Source organism: Leopardus geoffroyi, chromosome B2 (genome assembly GCF_018350155.1).
Source record: "Leopardus geoffroyi isolate Oge1 chromosome B2, O.geoffroyi_Oge1_pat1.0, whole genome shotgun sequence".
Lineage (NCBI taxonomy): Eukaryota > Metazoa > Chordata > Mammalia > Carnivora > Felidae > Leopardus > Leopardus geoffroyi.
In genome coordinates, this window is record NC_059332.1 from 102,480,174 (window position 1) to 102,503,888 (window position 23,715).

The 23,715-nt window shown below is 41.2% G+C and overlaps 1 long non-coding RNA gene across 1 annotated transcript; it reads left to right on the top strand.

The window, feature by feature from the left end:
* Positions 1 to 5,629: 5,629 nt before the first annotated feature.
* LOC123608883 lies at positions 5,630 to 11,167 on the top strand. The gene is made up of 2 exons (XR_006717493.1): positions 5,630 to 5,841; positions 9,414 to 11,167. It is a non-coding gene; the product is annotated as an uncharacterized LOC123608883 (long non-coding RNA).
* Positions 11,168 to 23,715: the final 12,548 nt, after the last annotated feature.

Sequence of the window (23,715 nt, forward strand, 5' to 3'; positions counted from 1 at the left end):
AGAACTGGCCCAGGGGGACTGTTGGTGGGAGTGTCAATGGAACTTTGACACACAGGGTAGTGTCCCACATGAGGTTGGGAGGCCACACACATTGCAGGATTGAGCCAGGTATGAAGAGAAGACCCAGGATCAAGGGCAGTGGGCTGAACAGTGAGAGGCCAGCTCCCACTGGCCATTGTGTTCCAGAACGGATCTCCAAGGAGTCAGAGAACTCTAAATCTGAACGCAAAGTCTATCAATGAAAACATCCTAGAGTGATAGTAGACCATATGTAGTGTTTTACTTAAGCGTTTTCAAGCTTGAATAATAACTTTTGAGGATTTAAGCATGTGGCATGTGGGCCTCCATTTGTACGCTTACGCCGGGCCACGCAAATGTCAGAGGCAAACCCAAAGGACACATCTTTGCCCTACTTCCCTCCGGGATGTTTTCTTATTTGAAATCAGCAGCCATGGAACCTTTCCAAGGCTGTTTAAATGCAACGAGAATGTGGTCCATCAAAAATGCTGTCTGGTTTTATTGCACACAAGAGGTTGTTAACTCTGGCAGTCTCACCAGATTCGGGTATGTTCTCATTGTCTCTTCAGTCCCCCCAGCCAAATCCTAATGGGGGAATGAGTCTGTGCCTATGAGGTCGTCGGGAGGGGCTGTGGAACATGCAACCAGGTAAATCATCAAGTGTTGAGCCGAATGATAAACAGCTTCTGCTCCTCTGACTTCATTTTCAATTTTGGGATTTGGTTTGTTTTGTTTTCCTTTCTTTTGTTTTGCTTTTTTGGCAGCAGGAAAGAAAAGGAATGGTCTTTTCCTCCTATGAAACCTGGAGCATGATAACCGCTCTGGGTCTATACGAACACTGTCGGAGGCTCTCAGAGAACAGGGACGGGTCATAGCCTACATATGGAAATGTGTAAGAGACCATCATCATCCCCTTTCCCCCATTTGTTAATCTGGCAGCACTTAGGAGGGTGTTAGAAGGGAAGCATGGCTGTGTCTTAAGAGAAGCTACAATAAGGAAGTGGTGGGAGTTGGGCAGAGCAGGCCAAAGACAGAATTCAATTCACACTTTATAAATCTAGCCCCAGTGTATGTGAACCGCTTCGTCAACTAGACTATATCAGGCAAGGAAGAAACTTAAAGCAAAGCAAGAGTTATTCTCAGGCAGTCACTTCTGCCAGTGAAATGAGCCAGGAAACCCACAGGGGTAGGAAATTCCAGAACCCAGGCAAATTCTATGGAGACCGTGTCTCCACAGCGGCCCAAGCAGCTCATGCATACTGCACACCATGGGGGTGGCTAGGCCCTGAGAGGAAATGAAAGTCCCTGAGCCCAGGCTTCTGGGGAACAAGGCATAGGCCCCAGGACAGGCAGGGAGTTGGTGGGGGGGGGGGGTCCCTCCAGGTCTACAGGGGCCCTGAAATGTGGCGTTTGCTGGTAATTCTATGAGAACAGGCAGGCAGGAAGGAGGCTGGTATGGGAAGTCGCACTCTCACAGATGTTAGCATAAAAGAGCCTGTTTACTTGGTGATTCTCATTGTGAAATAAAAGGTTCAGGTTTCATCTGCTTCGGGAAGAAGGGTTGTTTTCCCCACGGTGCGGTCTGTGCTGTGGCACTGAGAATGAACCGTGCTGACCGGCTTCCCTGATGCCTCTCTCAGCAAGGTGGGAATCCAGACTCGGGTTGGGTCATCTCCTGATAGGTGAGGGGCTGATAGGTGAGGCGCCGTGATAGGTGGGGGCTGGGGACCGGTCTGTATTTCTGCATTGATGCGATAAGTAAAGGGCAGAGGAGTCAGCTAGTCTCGCTGTGGGTTCTCTGTGTGGGAGCCTCCCGAAAGGTCACCGACACCAGCTTCCTCCCAATGCCACTGCGGCACCGAGGGTGGGAAGGACTGGCTGAGCTCAGTCAGATGCCTAAACTGCTCACAAGTAGGAAGAGATGGCTTAGACCTGCACAGGCAGCCCAGATCGCTTTCACCGGCAAGAGGGAATTTTTATCGGTTCTCTGCCTCATCTAGTTTAACGATCTACCAGAAATTCCTGGGGGTGGACTAGAGATGTCTTCACTTTCCCTTTCCAGAACTGACTTCATACTTTGCTAACATGGACCTTTGGCTTGTTATTGGCAGACATGTGGGTAAATGGCCCAATCCTCAATAGACTGAGGTTCATAGAGCGTGTGTGGGATGAGCCTCGGATGGGACTGGAAGAGCAGAGTGGACCGATGCTTGGCTCTTCTGCCCCGGGTCCGGGGAAAAGGGTGAGCATTCTGGACCCCAGAGACGAGCTGCTTCTCTAAAGCCTCGGTTGACAAGGGCAAACGCCACCTAACCCCTTAATCCAGTCTCTCTAGAAACAACGAGATCATCTGTCACCATTATTTAAGATGCACAGAAACCCAAACCAACAAACAAGCATTAACCCCTTACTTCTTGCAGGCATCGTGCTCTGCAAGGGATAAAATAAGCCTCTGAAGCAACAGCTCACAGGAACTGGAAGAGAGCCACACGTGGTCTTGGGGATGCCTGGGACACGAGCTGAGGTAGGAGTCTGAGACAGAGATCTCCAGCTGCTTCACCTGCCCCCAGTCTCAGTTGGCCTGGGAAGTCCCTTTCATGTCCTGGGGCAAGTCCTATGTAGCATTATCATGGACGACATGCTCATGCAGCCACAGAGCCACAGACAGGGTGGGACAGTCGGCTAGGCAACTCATTATCACTAATCTATAAACGCCCCCCAAATGTCGCAGCAATCCATGTCCGCTGATTCCATCCCAGTGTGTTTGAGGGAGAAAGGAAACATCCCTTAGTAGGACAAACGTATTACAGCTGAGTATCTTTGAGAAATGGCAGGAGGGTCATCAATCAAAAATCGTGATCACAGCTGAATTCGGACCATGGAAAGTGTTCAGCACAGTGGTCTTTATAAGAATGTTTCATTTTGTTATCTAAATGTTAAACACTTTATTCTGTCATAAACAAATTGAGCTTAGAAAAAGCACTGAAGAATGGAAAAAGTGTTATCCATATTTTTCCTGCGGAATGTTCCTACTGGAAATGAAAGGAAACTAATTGGAAAGAACCTGGTTTATATATAATATTTAATAAAAGATGATTCATTTCTCTGTATTCCCAATAAGATGAGTATTGGGCTATTTTTTAAAATGTTATTTTGAAAGACTATTAAATCATGTAACTGCCCAAGTTGCCTCAGGTCCTAGTCAGCCCTGGTGGTATTCTTTCCAAAAAAAAAAAAAATTTTTTTTTTTTTTCTAGAGTAAATAATTGAATAGCTACTCAAATTGTTCATGGGCCAAATATAGCAGAACCACTGCCCTAAAGACAGTAAAATAGATATTTCCCCTGGAAAGTACCTACTGATAAAAAATAATAGACCGAAGAGCTGAATATAGTCCAGTTTCCCTGGTGGTCTTAATTACTAAATTAGTTTGATTACATGGTTAATCAAATTGACTGGATTAGTTTAAATTTAAATGGCTGGTGGGGGGGAGCACATTGATCCTTTTTCCTGGGTGGTAGTTTATGTCAAATAAACATGGTCTTTCCAAAGTATCTCTAGGGAATGAGATTTATTATCATTCTTTGATAAATTTTTCCAACGATTAAATGCTTTAAAACCCAAACGCCATTTTGCGCATCTAATCTAAACTTTCTTGGTATAAACCTATTTTCTCTTTGCTCAAAATCGCTTTTAAAACATAAGTATCCTCACAGTTTCATCTGCCACCCTGAAAAAAAGTACCCATCTGATTCATAATAAAATACCAACTGCTTAATGTTGCCTAAAAGACCCATCCATAATCTCTCTACTCACCTCTTTATGTCTCTGATCTCATGTCCTCCAACTCTGCCCTTGCTTCCTCTGTTTTAGGCACACTGACACCTGATAGCAATAAAAAATACTAGCCACATTCCTGCCCCAGGACCTTTGCACTTGCTGTTTATGCCACCTAGAGCCATTGTTGGTAGATGTCTACTTGCATGTTTTCTCATATTACTCACGTTTCTGCTAAATGTTGCCTGACCAGAGTCTTTCCCTGACATCTCCATATTAAAAAAAGCTACTCTACAATTGTGCAATTCCATAAGATTCTCCATTTACCTTTTTCTTCCCTTCTTGAAACTCTTTCCCATAAATATGTTTGTATCTATTGTATGTTTCCAGTTATAAGATTTGTGAGATCGGGGACTTTACTTTTGTTCACTGGTACATCCCCTAAACCAAGTACAGCTTTTTTTTTAGGTATTATTGAACATGTCTATGTGATAGACAATGAGACATGTACTAAAATCAAGATGCACCAGAAAGATGTGGAACCAGATGTTTCCAGTGCGAAGGGTAGGATGTTAAGGGGTCATAAACGTTGTGAGCCTTTCTTTCTTTCCTGCTGTCTAGCAAAGCAAAGACAAGAGGTATAAAATCTTCTTCCATAGGCTTTTCAATTTTTTAAATATGTACGTATCCTATTTTGATTGCTTTTGCAATTCTCAACGGTCTTCTCTTTATCTTCAGACAAATTTCTTTCCTTCATAAAATATTTTTAGCAGACTGAATTTTCTCTTAAACAAAAGGTAAATTTTATGGTTGCGAAAGGGCACGGCATGTTTTGTGAATTAATCGTTTTTGACTCTTGTGGATAACCTGAAGTCATAGTTTTCAGCAAGATTAATTACAGACGAACTCAAACAATTTTAGAGGCTCAAATTGGTCAGGGCTCAGGAAAACTACCAGAAGTGAAGATATTCATCTAATGTTTCTGCAACATTTAAACAGAATGCCCACCATGAGTGTGAGCCCCACCCCGATGGCAGCAGGCCAGACTTACTTACTCATCACTGTGGTAGCCACCTGCTTCCTCACAGAGTGCCAGGTAGTGGTGAATACGTTAGTGAACAATTGCTTCTGTGTCGGCTTCAGCGTGCTCAATCAATGCTTTCCCCTCCATCCTGAGGTTCTGGGATATTTTACTTTGTTTTAGTAATATATTGTGTCTTCCCTTCCTACTCTCTTGAAAAGATGCCGTCTCTCTAGACGGACGTTGAAACGGCGTCTTCTCAAGTTGTGCTTTGATTATGAGCAACCCCACACCTTAATTCTCAGTATTTCTACTTCTCTTCCCATCCAAAATAAATACCCCCTACAGACTTTGAAACGGATAATGAAGCCAATTCTTTCTGATTCTCCATACAAACAGTTTGGGCTAAGCTTGAGACTTTGGCCAAGATTTGGGACAGTTCCTATGTTGTCAAACATGTTTAGCCATCCCAGAGGGGAACTTTATCCTACTGCTTCCTACACGGATGGGAGAGAGAGAGAGAGAGAGAGAGAGAGGTGATGGCAAGTTATGGGAAATAGGAAAAAGGCCTTTCTCTTACCTCTGGGGACTGTCGATAGTTGATATGGAAGATTACACTGGAACAAAGATTGCATTGCCGGTTTGTGGAGTTTATGCTCTACTTGTACGACATTATTATAGACTAGTTCTATTGTCTTGGTGGACAATAGAGGGTTTTATTTCAACATTATGCACAGAACTCCTGTATGGTCTCTTTCTTCCCTCCCCCAGATGCAGGAAGATATTTAGTATCAGATTTCTGAAGGAGCCATGTCAAAATGAGGAGGTATAAACATTTCTTTTTTTTCCCCCTTTTTTCCCCCACCCCCACACTGTCGGCTTTCAAAGCCCAGTATTCTGTTGCTTGTGATAGAAGACTAACAAGACATTTTGATAGAAGACATTTTGTTGTGTTTCTGCACAAACAAAAATGAGTTATAAAAAAGAATCCCGGAAGAATGATTTCCATTTCAAACACCTGAGAGGTAAGCCTTTCAGTAATTTAAGGACAAACATGGTTTACACGTAGATACTCAGAAAATGCTGCGTTTAGGTAAAATTTCTTATCTTTCTTTCTTCTCCCTGGTCCTGCCTTGTCATATGCACGTGCAAAACCAGAAGTTCTATATTCCCAAGGAGATACACAAACACACAACCACTGTATATTCACAGTAATTGTTTCAATTAAACCATGGCTTGCTAGTGTCATCTGCTGGGATGTATAGCCGGTGATATTGTCAAAACTTGTGTTCAACTGATCTTTGTGTTCTTTCCGATGCTTTGATTTTCTCTTCCCATCGATGAGTCGGGGATTATCCTTAAATAGACAGTCTCATGCAGGGAGCCTGTAGATTGGGGCATACTCAACCCAAAGTGAAGAATTCGCAAGTCTTTTTCTTTTTTAAATTTGAATAAGAGACAAAAATTATTCCAAATAATCCATGACAACAATCTAATGTCAACGTCCTAAATTTTCTAAATTATCCATGCCAGTGCCAGCAATTAAGGGCAGCTCCTTGTTAGATGAGAAACCCTCGTCCCCCACATATGCTCAACCTTAATTATTGCCAATTAGGCTGTTTCATCAAAAGTTTGGCCTGGTCAGATTATTTGACTGTTAAGTAATTGCCACCTAAAGCTATTCTGACCTGTCTCCTGCTAAAGGAAATTGGTGTGTAATGAGAATGCTGCTTTTGTGTCACCTTGTATACTTATACTTCCTGTGCTATAGTTTCCCCACCTTCAAAACAGCAATGCTTCATGGGTCTCCGAGGGATGGATGAAGGTTGAACAGGTGGTGCCCCGAAGACGCCCTTGCACTTGAGAAGTGTGGGGAGCAAAGGGTTGGATAACGAAGCATATTGGGCTTAAAGTGATGATAGTCATTAATTATGTACCATTAGATATATGCCTTTTAAATCACTGATTGAGTCCCTTTCATAAGTAAATCATGGGCACAATGTCTGCGAAATAACTTGTTACAATTTTTGAAGGCTTAACAGAAGCGTAACTGGTTGTATTGTTTCACTAATCAACACAAACTCAATTCTCTGGGGACATAAAATAACACGCCCATGTTACGTATCATCTCTCCTCTTCCTTTTATTCGTACTGCTACCTCCAGAGTTCCCATCTTATCACACCACCCTTTGAGCGCTGCCATAGTTTCCCAGCTGACCTTCCTCTCTCCTGTGGTCCATCCTGCAGAGTGCCCTCAATCATTTTCTTTTTTTTTTTTTTAATGTTTATTTATTTATTTTTGAGAGAGAGAGAGAGAGAGAGAGAGAGCACATGAGCAGGGGAGGGGCGGAGAGAGGGAGACAGAGAATCCCAAGCAGACTCCATGCCATCAGTGCAAAGCCCGATGAGGGGCTCGATCCCACAACAGTGAGATCGTGACCTGTACTGAAATCCAGAGTTGGATGCTTAACCCACTGCGGTACCCAGGCGCCCCCCATCCTTAATCATTTTCTTAAAGCACAGCAAAGTCACCAAGATCCTACTTAAAATCTTTGACTATCTCTTCATGGCCGACGGAATTAAGACCAAATCACTTAGCCTGAAATTCTGGCTCCCAACTCTTTTTCCAGTCTCAAGCCCTTGAGATCGCCTCAAGGTGGAGATCTAAATGTAACTTATTTTGGATTACTTCTTGATCATAGAATGCCCTTCTAACCTCCACGTTGTTGCCTCTGCTGCAGCTCCTCTGCCCAACACTGCCCTCCAATCTTTATCAAAAGGAACTAGACCCTTCAGCTCTCATAATATTATTCCCGCTACAGCCAGATCCCTTCTATTTCAGATTTCTGGAGCACATGGTCTGCATCACAGATATAGTATGTCATTAGTGCCCGGAATATTATGCGTATGGGTACAAGTGCTAGGCTTCCCACCAGAATGCAACCCATGGAAGGCAGGGGTCACATCTCACATGGCATATTACTTGGCACAATGCCTTGTTGGAGAAGGAAGATGGTGTTGCCTAAATATTCACTTAGTGAATGAACAAATAAAACTGATAAAAAATAAAAGCAGAGCTATAAGGAAAAAAAGAAACAAAGAAAGGACCATGATTTTTTTTTAAGGAATGGCAAGTCGTTTCATCTGTCAGTACGATGACCATCATAGACATGACCAAAACATGCTATGAGCCATTTCTTATGCAAATTCCAAGTGGAAGGTGATAACTTTGTACCAGAACTAAATGCATGTGTATCTAGCCTGCATCAGGACTAAATATGCTCTCTCTAGCACCATGCTTTTCCAGGTTAAGTAAATGGGCTGGTCATTTGCATCATTAAGTATCTTTAGTTAACTCTGAGGTAAGCATCCTAGGAACTTGATTAGAAAGCAAGGACTGTTGAGGAATGCATTAACCACTCTGCCTCTAGAATTTCCAGCCTGCTCCTCTAATCTGCACATTTTGGACTTGAGCTACTGCCTCCTGTCGGCTTTCTGCCTCCTAGCCCAGTCAGCTCTGCTCACTGCAGACTGGCCCGTCCCCATAGCCAGAAAAGGCAGGAGCCAATTCCTTTACTTATCCTGTTGCTACCTGTCTCCTGACTGGAGATTTAGTGCAATTCAGGGGCTTTTGTATACTGACAGACTCTTTTAGTTTGTCTGACGTTGAACTCAAGGGGAGATTCTTGTCAGCAACCAAGGACTTCTCCCTTCAGTCCTGAATACAGTCTTATAGATCTCATAGTCCCTAGAATTTACTTGTGCCACTAAATGTATGAATGTGTAGACAGAATTTTCCACCCCTAGAGTCTCTAATTATTTAATATGAAGCCATCCATTTTATCTTTACAGTTCAAACATCTGGACATAAGCCAAGGCAAGCGTATACTTGGGCTCAGTATGTAATAATGAAATTCAAATGCTTATAATAAAACATGAAAACTATACCCTTCCCAAAAAAATGTCTCTCAGTTGAGGCATCAGTGAAGCCATGGTCAATTCAAAAAGATGATTCAGTTCACAAGATAGTGCGTGCCTGGATAATGAATTCCATTAAAGCTGTGCAGAAATTCAGAGCTGAAAGTCTGAAAGCATTTGCAAAGATGATGTTTATACTAGTTCTTAAATGCCCTGGCAAGGCAAACCATAGAAGATAATAAATCAATGATTGAAGGGTAGAAGAGAGACAATATCACAGCCGTTAGAAGGATTTTGGATGATTTAATGAAATTCCTTACTCTATATTTTTTAATTTTTCTATTAGAAACAATCCACTAGAATTTATTGATATTATAAGATGTTATTTTTCACACAATAAAAAGTAAATACCATATAATTAGTTTGCCAATTGTATGCCACTTGAATTAAGAAATTGATTTGAATATTCGATGCATACATTATTGTTTTATATCGGTATTATCAGTATTACACTGATCTCAGATATTCCCTGCCTTCCAAGTACGAGATGACAGACACACTCTGGATGTCTGTTTGCTTTCCCGTAAGTGTCATTTTCAGGAACTTATAACATAGCTTCACAGCCCAAGGAATGAAAAGCATTTAAAACCAAGAGGCTGTTTTTGACCTTGTGTTTCAGATCATTTACGCTGAGGAGTCCTGTTGATCACGTGGTGTCTGTTGGCCTCACTGATTTTGATGGCATAGGTATAAGAGTAAATGAAGAGGCGGTCTACGTGGTGTGGTTTTAAGGGTGGATGCCAGAAATTCCACCAGGAAAGCTTTCTTTTTGTCTTTCACATCTTTGCTCCTTTTAAACTTGCAAATAACCCTCCACAGCACAGACATTTGGTGGACACATCAATCATTGGTCTATTGGTGATAGTGGAAGACCTGGGAGCTTCAGGCCTTGGACGGGAACTGGCAAGAGGAATAGGGAGAAGACAGATTCAGAGGAAAGCATGTACCCGAGGAGCGTGGGGCAGACAGAAGATTATCCTGGAGAAACCAAGCATCTCTGAACCTAGCCTACCTCCGGTTTGGGCTGTGCTCCCTCCTACATACGGTCCTGTGATTAACCAAGTCTATCATGTGAAAGGGGTAGAGCTTCTGTAGACACGGTGACCACAGGCTTTTAATGAAAACCCCCTTGTGATAAAACCACAGTCATATGCAACAAATTAAATCGTAACAAGGCATTGGAAAAGATGTTTTCAGCGATGAAAACATTACTATTAGGAAGACCACGTAATTTGTCATTCAGATGAAGACCCAAAAAGGCTACCATTTATATCAAGATGGCTAGACATACAGATGAACTGCGTTATCCTATGTAAGCATCCATTTTTAGCCATGAAGAACCATTATTATCTTTCTGGTATATTGGATAATTAATTTTCTTCTTCAGTTGTCCTTGAGAGTTGAGTGATTGATTCCTAGCTACTACTGTTTACAAATGGTATTTGTTTTCTAGCTCCTGATCTAGTCTGCCATGATGTATTAGCTGCCTAGTTAACTCAATAAACTCTTCACTGATAGCGGACCTTGCTTGGGGTGACCAGTGGCAGGCCCATGCACCTGCAAAAGTTAGGTGCTTCTCCAACAGGAAGGCAGTTCTTATATACACGATAAGGATTGCTCCTGGAAGACTTTGCCACAAGAAAGATCTGAAAAGGAGGCTGAGTCCTTGCAGGAGGAAAGAAAAGCTTTTCAAGCAGTGAAGGAAAATGCTGAGTAAGAGAGAATGGAAAGAGGCTTCGTAAAACCTCTGTGACCAAAAGAGTGATTGGCTTATTTATTTTACAAAGATATGCTATAGTTTTATTTCCACGCTTCCCCAAGTTGCATTGGACCAATTCCCATGATGCCAAGCTCTGACTACTCCTCTTCCTCTACTTAAAAAGTAAAGACCGTGTGACGTTGTCGTCCCCAGGGAGAGACCTTCATGTCCCAAGGACAGGATCCGTCACTGGGAATAGATTGTGAATCACATGAAGCAGTTGCTTGACCTGTTTTGATTTTGTTTGCTCTGCTTAGGAAATAGAGTATCACTCAGGAAGTTCTAAGGTTTACCCTCCTGAGCTAATATAAGAAGAACAACATCAACAACAGCAGTGCTGAGAATGGTGCATGGATTTCAATATAATGACCTGCAAACACTTTTCATTCTATGCTATGCTTTTTGTCAAAAAAGCAGAGGGAGCATTTTAATGCGATCACATGCACATACCAGGCCCTGATTTCCCTAAATTGCACTTACTAAATGGAATTTCTCTCCCAAAGCACAGCCCCATTTCCCCCTAAGGGACATGCTATTTAAATTCTCCAGTGAAACTTGATTCTGTACAGTTCAAGGTTGAGCCAAAGCTGTAATAAATCCACCTTTAAACACTTCCATTTATTTATCAGGAGGTTTTAAATTATTTGATTCTATAGATTCTGTTTTAATAGACCGAAGTGTATAGCCAGGGAACTTAATCCCTTAGCCTTTTCACCTAGTTATTCTCTGTTTATCACTTCACTTTGATTAGAAACATACTTATTACCATGCTAGGGGCTGAGCAAAACATAAAACGGAGAGCTTTGCTGATAGTTTAGAATGTAGAAAAGGCAAACAGCAACTTTCTCCACATTTCACTTTCCTAACTGTTCCACTGCTGTCAAAGGATGTCAGCTTTAGTGAAGACTTCTAAGTGTGTGTCTCAAAGACTCAGAGTAAACTTAATTCTGAAATCTTTAAAATGCCAGCCGTGCTTCCTTGCGCACAGCCCTTAGTAGAGCAGCCCAGGTTGTCATGGTGAAATGGGTCAGCGCTGTTTGCCGGGCAGCCCATGAAACTGCGAGCAGGCTGCTGGCGTAGTGGTGGCAACGCGGGGCCAAAACAGTCCCCAATCTATAGCTGAATCTAGGTCACCGGGATTCTTTGATGCTGCAGCTGTCCGTGTGGGACTTCCATCTCCAACAGGGCTCACAAAGCTCTCATGCACCCCGGGCATCCCCTGTAGCTGTAAACATTGCCATTTTGCTAGATCCCCTCCTTCTGTTGGCCATGTGTTATTCTTGGGATTAATCGAGGATTCCCAGTCACGTGAGCTGGAGAACATTCTGTGTGTGTGCGTGTGTGTGTGCGCGCGCGCACGCACTCACGCGGGCACATGTGGTGTGTGTGTAAGAAAGACACTGAGAGGCAGAGATCTTGCTCTGGAGCCTGCAGGCTGAAATTACCTTTTAAATGCACATTTCTACAGAGTGAACTAAATATTAATATCACATTCCTCTGTTAATGTCAACACCAGCAGCAAGATTTGGCAGCTCATAAAACGAGGAAGAACTTAGGCTTTTCTCCATGCGCACCATGTGCATTTTTTCCCTGGGTACGATTTAAGTTAACACCGTATCTACAGTGTCTAAAGTGGCAGGGATGCAGTGAGATTGGCAGGGAGATGAGAGAAAGAGAGGGAGCTTGAGCATCTGGGCACTCTTGACAACAGGGCTCCTGTTGCTGGCAAAGCTCTCCATCGTCCTAACTTGTTGGAGCTGGACGCTATACATTTGCACCCACTTATTTGACATTACTTTTTAAGATTTTTTTTAACGTTTATTTATTTTTTGAGACAGAGCGAGACAGAGCATGAACGCGGGAGGGTCAGAGAGAGGAAGACAGAATCTGAAACAGGCTCCAGGCTCTGAGCGGTCAGCACAGAGCCCGACGCGGGGCTCGAACTCACGGACCGCGAGATCATGACCTGAGCCCAAGTCAGAAGCTCAACCGACTGAGCCACCCAGGTGCCCCAACATTACTTTTTGAGTATACATTACCCTTTCCATTCTGTTTAAAAGCACTGATCTACATTTTTAATGTAGACCAGCAATCTTCTTTATATTTTCATGATTCTTTTTTCCCCTATGGTTGGTTTTCCCATTTCTGACACATTTTTCAATTGAAGAGCAAGCATTTTTTTTTTTTCAATTGTTCATCCAAATATCAGTTAGGATTTCTAAAGTTTCTGACTCAATGCCAAATGCACACACCTACACACACACACACACACACACACGCACACACACTGCTAGTATGTCACTTGCTGCCTGCTAATCTGCACTTTATAAAAACCTTAAAATAAAGGATCTTTTCTCAATTTAACTATAGAGAAGAAAAAGGCTTTCAATCTCTACAATAGTAAATGTGTGAGGTAGGAAAATTGACATTTATCCACTTTTTCTTCTAAGAAAAATGTTTAGAAAGAAGAAAGAAAGAAAGAAAGAAAGAAAGAAGCAATATGACATAGATCCTCAAATATCAAGCCACTGAAAAAGAGAGGAAGAAGGCAACACTTGATGGGATGCGGGCCATGTGGAAGGATTAACCCTTCTGCACTCTGAAAGCAGAGGGAATAAAACAAGAATAGTTACCATTATGCACTGAATTGTGTCCCTCCCCAAATTCATATGTTGAAGCCCTAAATGCCAGGACCTCAGAATGCGGCTGCGTTTGAACACAGGACCTCTAAAGAGGTAATTGAGGTTAAATGAGGTCATATGGGTGGGGCCCTTGCCCAACAGGACTAGTGTCTTTGTAAAAAGAGGGAGAGACACCAGGTGCAGAGAGGACAGGCCATGTGAGGACATAGTGAGAAGACACCATCACCGAGGTGAGAGGCCTCAGGAGAAACTAGTCAACTAATACAGTTACAAACACAAATAAATTTGGAAAATAGTGTACAGGAATTTGAACGCATTTTTTGCCTTTGCTAGGCACCTAAGACCGTTAGTAATGAAGACAGCTACCCTTGTGCATTACATGTCAGGAAGCACGCTGCATTCATTGACGCATTATCTCACCGAATCCTCACTAGAACCCTAGAAGATAAGCACTGCCATTGCCCCTATTTCACGAGAGGGAATTGTGTGTGAGTGCACGCATGTGCATATACATGCACACACGCATCCATGAGCTCATGGAGTGAATCAGTTGACCAGAACCTCAAAGATAGACAATGGTGGTCATTCAGATGTAGATAGTCTCCCTCCAGACCCAGCGCTTGACCACCACACAACAGGCACGTCTCCAACCGCATGGACTGCCTGAGGCCCTTCCTGTAGAAACCGTGTCTTCCCAGAATTCCCATCACTTCCTGTCAGGAGGTACACCCTCCCTGCTTCCTCCCTGACTCATAGCTGCCAATTCAAAGCCCAGGTAAGATTCTAGCAACCCATAGATGCCCACTTATGCTGTCAGCTTCCTCTGTATCCTGAAGCATAACAATCTATGCATTCCAACAGCATGCCTGCATATTGCTGGGAATTATCAAGTGTTTGCCTGAGGATATGCCCTGTGTCTATGTCTGGAGAAAAAGCTTCTTGAGGGCAGAGGCTAGACTTCCTCTCAGCATCTATCTATGCTTCCTCTCAGCATCTAATACCGAAGAAACACTATTTGACTGAAGCTTCCAAAAATAAATTTTAGTATAGACACTGTAAATAAACCTAAAATCTATGAAAACACCTCAATAATAATCTGAGGTGTATGATTTCAGCTATATTGAGTCTGGCCTGCCTTGCCCCTTTGAGACTCTAGATGGGTGTCATGGCCAATGGTAGTTATGCAAGGACAAGTGGGGAGCAAATCCACTGACCCACAGCTGAGTTTGGAACTGTTTTGCATTTCCTACTCAAGCATCCCTACATTCCCCCTTACATGCTCATTTCCAACATTCACCAATTTTCAAATAGACAGTTTGTTTTGTAGAAGATGCAAAGTTTTAAAGTTAGATACTTAACACCTAAGAAACTTTAAGCAAGTTAATGTCTCTGAATTTCAGTCTTTTCTTTGCAAAGGAATGATAATAATTCTTACTTCAGCATCCCTACCATAGCCTCATGGGGTTGTATTAAAGTTTAAAAGAAGCAATATGTATAAGATGCCGGGCACAGAGCAGATATTCAGTGTATGTTAAGGCTCCCTTTTCTCACTTCTTCCCATGCCAAATATTTAAAAAAAAAAAAAATCAACAAACTGTCGCTAGTAATTAAATTGTTCTGCATAGCCATTCAAAAACCTTTCCAATCGTACTAATATTTAACATTTGATGGTGCCCCTGGGTGGCTCAGTCAGTTAAGCGATCGACTTTGGCTCAGGTCATGATCTCGCAGTTCACAAATTCAAGCACCGCGTGGGGCTCTGTGCTGACAGCTGGGAGCCTGGAACCTGCTTCGGATTCTGTGTCTCCCTCTCTCTCTGCCTCTCCCCAACTTGTGCTGTCTCTCTCTGTCTCTCAAAAATAAAGAAACGTTAAAAAAAACTTTTTTAATTTAACATTCGATTAAAGATTTGCTGTTTATAAAGGGCTTTTTAGAAGCCTTAACATTTGATCCTTAGAAAAAGTTCCATGAAGGAATCAAAGCAAGAATTATTACCACTTCGATTTTAGAGGAAAAAATTAAAACTACTGTAAGGCTTCTATAGAACAAGTTACTCAATCAAACTTACTCAACTGGAAAGCCACAAAGCTCAGGTTTAAACGGAGAGAATCAGGTTCTTTCTGGGAAAGCACAATGACTCCCCGAACTGGACTCTGGGTAAGATGACTGTTCTGAAAAACACAATGCAGACATTTAGCATATGTTGTGTGAGCAGTCATGGCAAAGGATTCTGCTGCTTTTTTCTCCAGTTTTCCTTAAGTTGTACTATCTTCTTGGGCTATTTTCAGTATAAAGGAAAAACACCCTTTTCCCATTTCCAGTAATATAAGAACTTGGTGACATCTATCCAATTTTCTTCCAAGAGAGCATAGTGAAAAAGCTTGGAAGGACTATGTGCGTTGCATAGCTTGATTCAGATTATTTCTTCATGGGATATCTCAGTTTTTAGCAGTAAAATACAGTCCATTTAATTGCATTTTTATGAAAAACAATTCATGAAAATGTTAGTGTTATGGTTTGTTAAGTTTACAAATGTATTAATCTCAAAATAGATGAGCAAAAAAATGGAAAATAAAATTTCAAAAGTATACTATGTGCAATGGGATCAAAAGACATAAAATACTTAGGAATAAATTTGACAAAATCTATGCAAGATCATTATTCAGAAAAAAAATAGACATTGTCAGAGAAATGCTTAAAGATTTGAATAATGGGAATATATACTATGTTCATGAATTGGAAGCTCAGTGCTCTCTATTCTTACTGAATTAATCTATAGATTTTATGTAATCCCAATCAACATCTCAGCAGATCTTTTTTTAATAAAGAAATTGAAAATTGATCCAACAATGTATATGAAAATGCAAAGGATCTAAGGGAAAGATAATTTTGAAAAAGACGAAAAAAATTGAAGAACTTACACTATTTGACACTAAGACTTATTATGAAACAATCAGGGGGTGGAATAGAATAAGGAGATCAAAAATAGACCCAAATAGGTATGATGATTTTGTGTCAGGCAAAGATTTCTTCACTAGGACAGAGATAGCACTTAAAAATAAAATAAAATGTATTACATTGTAATAAAATTAAATCCTTCTGTTTTCTTAGAAAAATCAAGAAAATAAAAAGGAAGACGGGGAGAAAAAATTTGCAACACGTATAACTGATCAAGGAGTACATCCAGTATATGTAAAGTACTTTTCTCACTCAGTAAGAAGACAAATAATACAATTTATTTAAAAGGGTAAACGATTTCAGTAGACTCTTCACAAAGGTATATGAATATCCAATAGGCATATGAAAAAATACTCAACATCAGTCACTTGGGAAATGTAAATTAAATTAAAACCACAGTGTGATATGACTTCATGCCCACCGGAATGGCTAAACTTAGAATGACTGGCAATATCCAACATTGTCAAAGATGGGGAGCAAGTGTAATCCTCATACACTGCTGGTGAGAGTGTAAAACGGTGCAACTGCTTTGAAAAACATTTGGAATACACTTGCCATATGACCCAGCAATTCCACTGAAGTATTTACTAAAGAGAAATGAAAACATATGGCACACAAAAGACTTTTATACAAATGTTCACTGTTCATAGCAGTTTTTTTATTCACGATAGTCCAAACCTGGAGTTAACCCAGAACCCATCAATAAATAAATAGATAAATAAATTGTGGTATAACCAGGCAACTTAATAGTCTACTCAATAAAAAAAAAAAAAGAGTGAATTATGAATATACACCACAACAGGGATAAATCATGCAGACATGTTGAATGAAGGGAGATAATACTAAGAATTGGTGTGATTCCATTACATGAGATTTCAGAACAGACAATATTAATCTAGAATGATAGAAATCAGATTAGTGGTTTCCTAAAGTGAAGGAGGGGAAACTGACCATAAGTGGCACAAAGGAACTTTCTGGAGAGGTGGAGGAACTCTATATTTTGATAGGGGTATATTTCCACAGTGCTATCAACCTATATATCCACAGTGCATACTTGAAATATGTGAACTTCATTGCATGTAAATTAAACTTCAAAAAAGTTGATATTTTAAAAGCTGAACTTGGTCAAGTTTCTTTAAATACTCTTCTTCTCTCACTTCATAAGAATTTGTGAAAATTCTTCTCTTCAAGGTTGGAGATTAGTCTATACTGAGAGCTGCCTCCTCTACACTGAGTCTACACTGAGGTTCCAGATTAGTCTATACTGAGGGGACTTTACTGAGCTCTCCTCTCAGATATTTCAAACACTCTTCTCCTCAGACCAACGGTTCCAATATTCTTTAAATGGTGAGGGCTAAAAGAGGGTCATACATCTAAAACTACCAACAAAACTCGACAACAACTAGACCTAAAAACGAAAGAAGTTCCCCAGGCTTTTTAAAAACATTTTATTGTGGAAATTTAGAAACATACATAAAAGGGGTACAGAATAAGAAATTTCTGTGTGCCCACTGCCTAGTTTCAACCATCACCATTATATGGCCAATATTGTTTATCTGTGACGCTAACGCTCCCCATCCCCAGCTTCTCAATGAACATTTGAAAGCAAATCCTAAGTGTCGTACCATTTCATCTGTAAACACAAGGTCCAAAATTGTGATTTGTCTGTCCATGCTGTGCTCTCTGTCTGAAACGTTTACCCCTTTGCCCTGAAATTCAGCTGAATCTTTCTCATCTGTCAGATGAGACCTATTCAGAAAGACCTTCCTTGACTTCCCTATCAAAATAGCTCACCTCTACCTTGGCCCCACTATATTTTGTCCTAGTAATTTTTGACAGTTTGTAATTATTTGACTGGTTTTTGTCTGTCTTCTCAACTATACTCAGAGTGCCACTAGGAGGGTGCTAGCACAGTGCCTGAAAGGTGATTAACAAATAATAGGTCCTCCTTGTGAACGAATTGTCCTGACCGAATAATCTTTCAAAAGTCAATAATTAACATTTCATCCGTATGCGGTGATGCTTGGATCACCACCAAAGGTGAATTGACATTGCTTTTTCATCATTTTCAAAGCCTAAGGTATAATGAAGTATCATATAGAGCCAAGAGGTGTGTTTCTTCTTTTGTGTGTTTTTATAAGAAACATGGAGTGTTATAAATGGAAGCATCTTGAGAAATAATCTACATTCATAGATTTTTTGGGGTTTTAGAATGACAAGAATCCTTAGATAACATTTTGTTGAAGACGATTCAAACATTTTCTGTTAATAGATAAGGAAACATCATGCCCCACGCGTAATGTTGCAAAATTTGCAATTTACAAGTGGCCATGATCTGAGATCTTTGTCTAGAAATAGTCAATTGAGTGCGAAATTGATTTCATGAAACGTTAGAAAAACACTCAGTTTTATATTATCTACACATAGTATACCCAGTTAAACTATTTATTCAATAAATATCTATTTTACATCTATCATGTAGCAAAAACTCTTACAGGTGTTTGGGGGTATATTAATTAATGATATAATTGCACTGGAAAGGGGAGCAGAGATGTAGTAAGATGCACCCCTGAATCCAGAAGCTCCCAGCATGCCTAATACAGCTTTGAGTTTCAGGTCACCATTCAAATTAGTCATTCAACCAAGTCTGATTCATACAGAAGAATGTCTTCCATCCCATCTTCTTTTTCTTCTTCTTTATTGCTTTTTTTTTTTTTTTTTGGTTAATGTTTATTTATTTTTGTGTGTGTGCGTGGGGGAAGAACAGAGAGAGGTGGGCCAAGGATCTGAAGCGGGCTTTGTGCTGACAGCAGAAGGCCCGACATGGGGTTGGAACCCACAAACCATGAGATCATGACCTGAGCTGGAGTCAGATGCTTAACCATCCAAGCCACCCACGTGCCCCCATCCCATTTTCTTCGAGAAGCTATGCCAAATATTCTGTCCAGTTTCCTTATCATTCATTCACTCTTGCCAGGGCACTAGTCCCAAGACATGGTTTAGGGAGTGCGGTTTGCCACAGTGACAGTTTCTCCTGCATTGGGCATGGAGTCAGGGACAATCCCAGAGGTGGAAAGGCAGCAGCGAGGGAGAAGCCACATTTCCCCCAAATGGAGCAGGTGCAACATCGCGCCCCCAGGCTAGTCTCGGGATGATGTCACTACTCTGATCTCTGTCTCTCCAATGTTCTCTTCCGCCACCACTACCACAAGCAAGGGAGCTTTTCTGGTTCTCTGGCAAAATTCTTCTCATTCTCTGAATATTGGCTTTCCTGAGAATTCTAGCTAGAATTTCCTGGGAATTCTAGCTAAAGCTTCCTGCTTTACCTGGACACTACCAGCCCATGAGCTATCCACTTTGGATGACAACAGTATAGCAGCAGCAAAGCTAGTCTAACAAGTGTGGATTTTTGAGACAATGGGATACTAAAACTCAGTGTTTTCCCCTCCTAGAAAAGAAAATAACATGTATTGCATTTTTACAATTATAAAATAATGCAAATTTCCCATTTAACATTTCAGATTTCAGTTGCCAAGTAACAAAACCACAAGTTCCCTGTGTTTTCCATGATCTTTCAAAGTTGATGTCTTCGGTGTACTTCAGGGCAAGGAGGAACTTGTTGCTAAATACACTGCATGTTCTGCCTATAAGAAATTTGGGGATTTCTCAGAACAACCTGGGGGGTGGAAGGGGTGATTGAAAAGTCACTGCCGGCTTTTCCTTTCTGAGCTGTTGGTTCTGTTACTATTGAGAGACAAAGACTAATTGTTCTCCTCATGATGAATGTTGCTTTGAGAAGCCAGAGGCACTTCTGAAAAGATGGAGCGTTAACCCTGGTGAGTTCAGAAAAGGGCATGTTGGAGAACAAGACTAGGATTCTATCTTCCTTGCAGGTAGTTTTCTAACAATCCTAAACCTGCAAAATTCTGGTCAGTACACAGAGCTGGATGGCCAGCCCTGTGTCTTGTGTTTCTGTTCCACATTCCTGGTGAAGATCAATAACTCCTTCCTGTAAATTCTTGTAGATCTTATTTTCTACATAAGCTCTTGGTACTCATCGTAAGCTGCCCCTGATGCTGGTGCTACTGTGCATGTGATACATCCCTAACTAGATCACAGGTTTCCAGGGAGAAAATACAGCTTATACTTCTTGTCCATCTTCCACCACCATAGCAAAAATGCTCTATACATAAGTTCTAGCCAAATATAGGTTAAGTGACTATACATTCATATCTGACTGATCTAAGAGAATATCAGTAATATCTGCTGACAATATTCCCCATATTCTCTGTTTCCTTCTCTAAATTCCGAACACACACACAGACACACGCACACACACGCACACGCACACATGCACACACGCACCCCTATAGACACTAAAAGCAAAGTCTATTCTTTATTCCCATTACTCTCACTCCTAAAGTCCCTTGGCTTATCTTGATTTCTTACAGTAAAATATGTTAATAATCGGGCCTGTGCTTAGTTTTGACTCACTTTTCTTAGATTCTGTGGTTCTGCAGAATGGGCATTCCTGACTTTCTCCCTATTTTTCTTCCTTCCGAGTCTCTTTGGTGGGTCCTGCCAATCGCCCACCCCTTGGTTGTTGGTGCTCCTCGGCATTGTACCCGGTGCTCCTCTCTCAGCAATCACCCCAGGTGGTATCTTTCATTGTCATCTACATGCCAATTTCTATCTGCAGATCAGCTCCCTCCTCTGAGTGTTAGAACCATGTAACTAATTGCCTACTGGACCTCTCCGTGTGGATGTCCCCCTAAATGACCCAAATCAGAATTACCACCTTCCCTCTCCAAACCTGCTCTTACTCCTGTTTCTGGCACCTGTAAATGGCATCACCATCAACCCAATGACCTAAACCAGATACTTTCCTCCTGGCCTGTCTAACCATCAATCATCAATGGCTGTTAGCTCTCCACCCATCACATACCTCTTTCCTTTGCTGGTCGCTAGGCTATTCAGGGGCCAGCATCTCTCACCATATTACTCAAGTCCTGTTCTAACTGATCTTTCTACAGATGCATGGTCTTAAGCTCTCCAGGCGACTTAATGCTGAAACAGGAGTGACCTTTCTAAAATACAAATTTGATCATGTCGCTCTATGCCTAAAAATCTTTCAATAAATCCCATTGTTCTTCCCAATAAAGCAAGATTCCTTAGCTTGGCTCACAAGCTCCTGCAGGACCTCAGCCCTGCCACCCCAGCCCCAACACTAACTTTCTTTCTAGCCCACCTAACTCTCTTTACTACCTGAGATGTGCCATACTGTCACTGATTTTTGAGTGTTTCTTCAGCAAATAACACTGCCCCCACAGCCTTAGTCCCCAGCTTTGTTCCAATTCCTGCTTATCCTTCATTTTAACTTCACCTCTTCCAAGAGGCCTTTCTCCATCCCTCAGGTACAGATGAAGTGCATTCCCAGAGCATACGTACTCTCCCTTGGATTGCATTTATCAACCTGTGTTATCCTTGGCTTTTTTTCCCGAATCTCTTATTAACCTCCCCCACAAGGACAAAGATTCTATTTTGTTTGAAGCTTAATCTCCAGCATCTGACCCAACGCTTGGCACATAGTTAGCACTCAGAAAATACTTGCTGATGACGGTCTTGGATAATATATTACATGGAATCACTTCCCCTACGTGAATGAGATATACTGGAGAGAAGAATGTATCTTACCTTATACTTAAAGCTAGAAATAGGCTTTCCCCTTTCTTGACCTTACTGACAGTTTTAATCATCAGAAAAAGGCAACTTCCTTATGGATTGGGGTAAGGCAGAAACTGTAGATAGAAGCTTGATATAAATGGCTCTAGTGTCCAGTGAGAGCAGATTCTCTTTCATCATGAGAGCCATATAGAATGGGGCGGGGTTGGGGGGGGGTGGCGTCTAGAAACTGCTAAGTTAATTCCCTGGGGATTGCTTTTTTTTTTTTTTTTTAACTCATTGGCTGGACTGAGATGGAACCAATAATAAATACATTCTGAACTCCTGGTGTGTTCTGGGAGGTTGCATATCAGTTTTTCTCTGCACATTAAATACAGGCTAACAATGATCATTCAGACCTCATATTTGGCAGAATTGTTTACATTAAGGACGGCTTACTTCTTATTTGTCTACTCAGACCACCTGGCACTCCCAGTAAATTCAAAGGGACTCTGGGTCCGATTCCTTTGCAATTAGACCCTGAGCAAGACAAGAAACGAAGTAGCATATTCAATGATTCAGTGATTAATCATGTCAAAGTTAAAGAGCAAGGTGCAAAGAAATCCACTATCTTGCCCTGAGTGGATTAGGGAGACTGTGCTTAAGGAGGTGATTTAAAGTGAAGGTCTTAGCTGGCAAAGCCCACAGAATCTGTTGATTTTTTCCAAGAAAATGAACTGCCCAAATTAAATAGTAACTCCACCAAGAGGCATTTGAAAGCCACTTTAAGCAGAACGCTGTTGTCAGGAACAAGGGGCCTCATTTCTTACTGGGTGCTAGGGACACTAGTCAGCTTGTAACAAAGAAAAACAAAAGAAATAAAGAAACACAATTCTTTTGTCATATTCCTGGGTCCAACATATATCTTAAATTATAGCTAATGGACGCTGGAAGAACACAGGGAAAGTAAGCCTTGTAAGCACTGAGTTAGCAAACCTAACTCTGAATCATTAGCTTCTGAACCCAGGTGATGCTGCCTTATTAGAACTATCCAGGGCTCTAGCGTTCTGGTTCCCCCAACATTTCGCTGTGCGTGTGGCAGAGTCAAACAAACCCAGAGCTCAAGTCAGGAGACCTGAATTTAAATCCAAGCTTTTACATACACCAGCAGCGTAAACTCAAAAAGTAAATTCCTTTCCAGAGTTTTGGAAACCTCAAGGTAAACGTGTAGATTAAAAAAGACCGGGTTGGTTGCTCTCCTGTCTTCTCTTCTAGAAATAATCTGCTATAAAAATAGCAAGGTTTAGCTGGCCTTCTTGGCAAAGGGTTAAAATTCACTTCGCATCTTTCTGCGGTGCTTTTAGTGGTAACCTGGAAAACACTTTCACTTATGCCCAATTACACTGCAAAGTGTCAAGCTTCTGAATTTAAAAACTTACTGTCAACACTTTGCTGCAAGTAGATATTAATTGGTATTAAATCACCATGGAACGCCTGTAGAAATGCACTGCATGCCAAAGACTTTCTGACTGAGGAAAGGTAAGCAACAATGAAATAATTAGATATGACTCCATTTCTTTACAAATGTTGCTAAATACTTAATTCAGCAGGCTGTCTTTATTATTAGCTTACTTGTATTCATTTTGTCTTGCTCTCTGTAGGTGGTTTTGTTGAGCCCCTTGGAATAAAAGAATATAGTATTCAAAATCAGTTTGCTTCATTAATCATAGTACTTTCTCAGCATTAACTGTTAAACCGAAACCTGGGTCTGCAACAGTAATGACACAATTCAGGACTTACAAACATTTTTACGAAAGAAGATACTACCTTGGACTTAAGCGTGGAAGTTATCACTATAACTGGAAAGATATATGTAAATTCAAAAATTATTTAAAATTCTT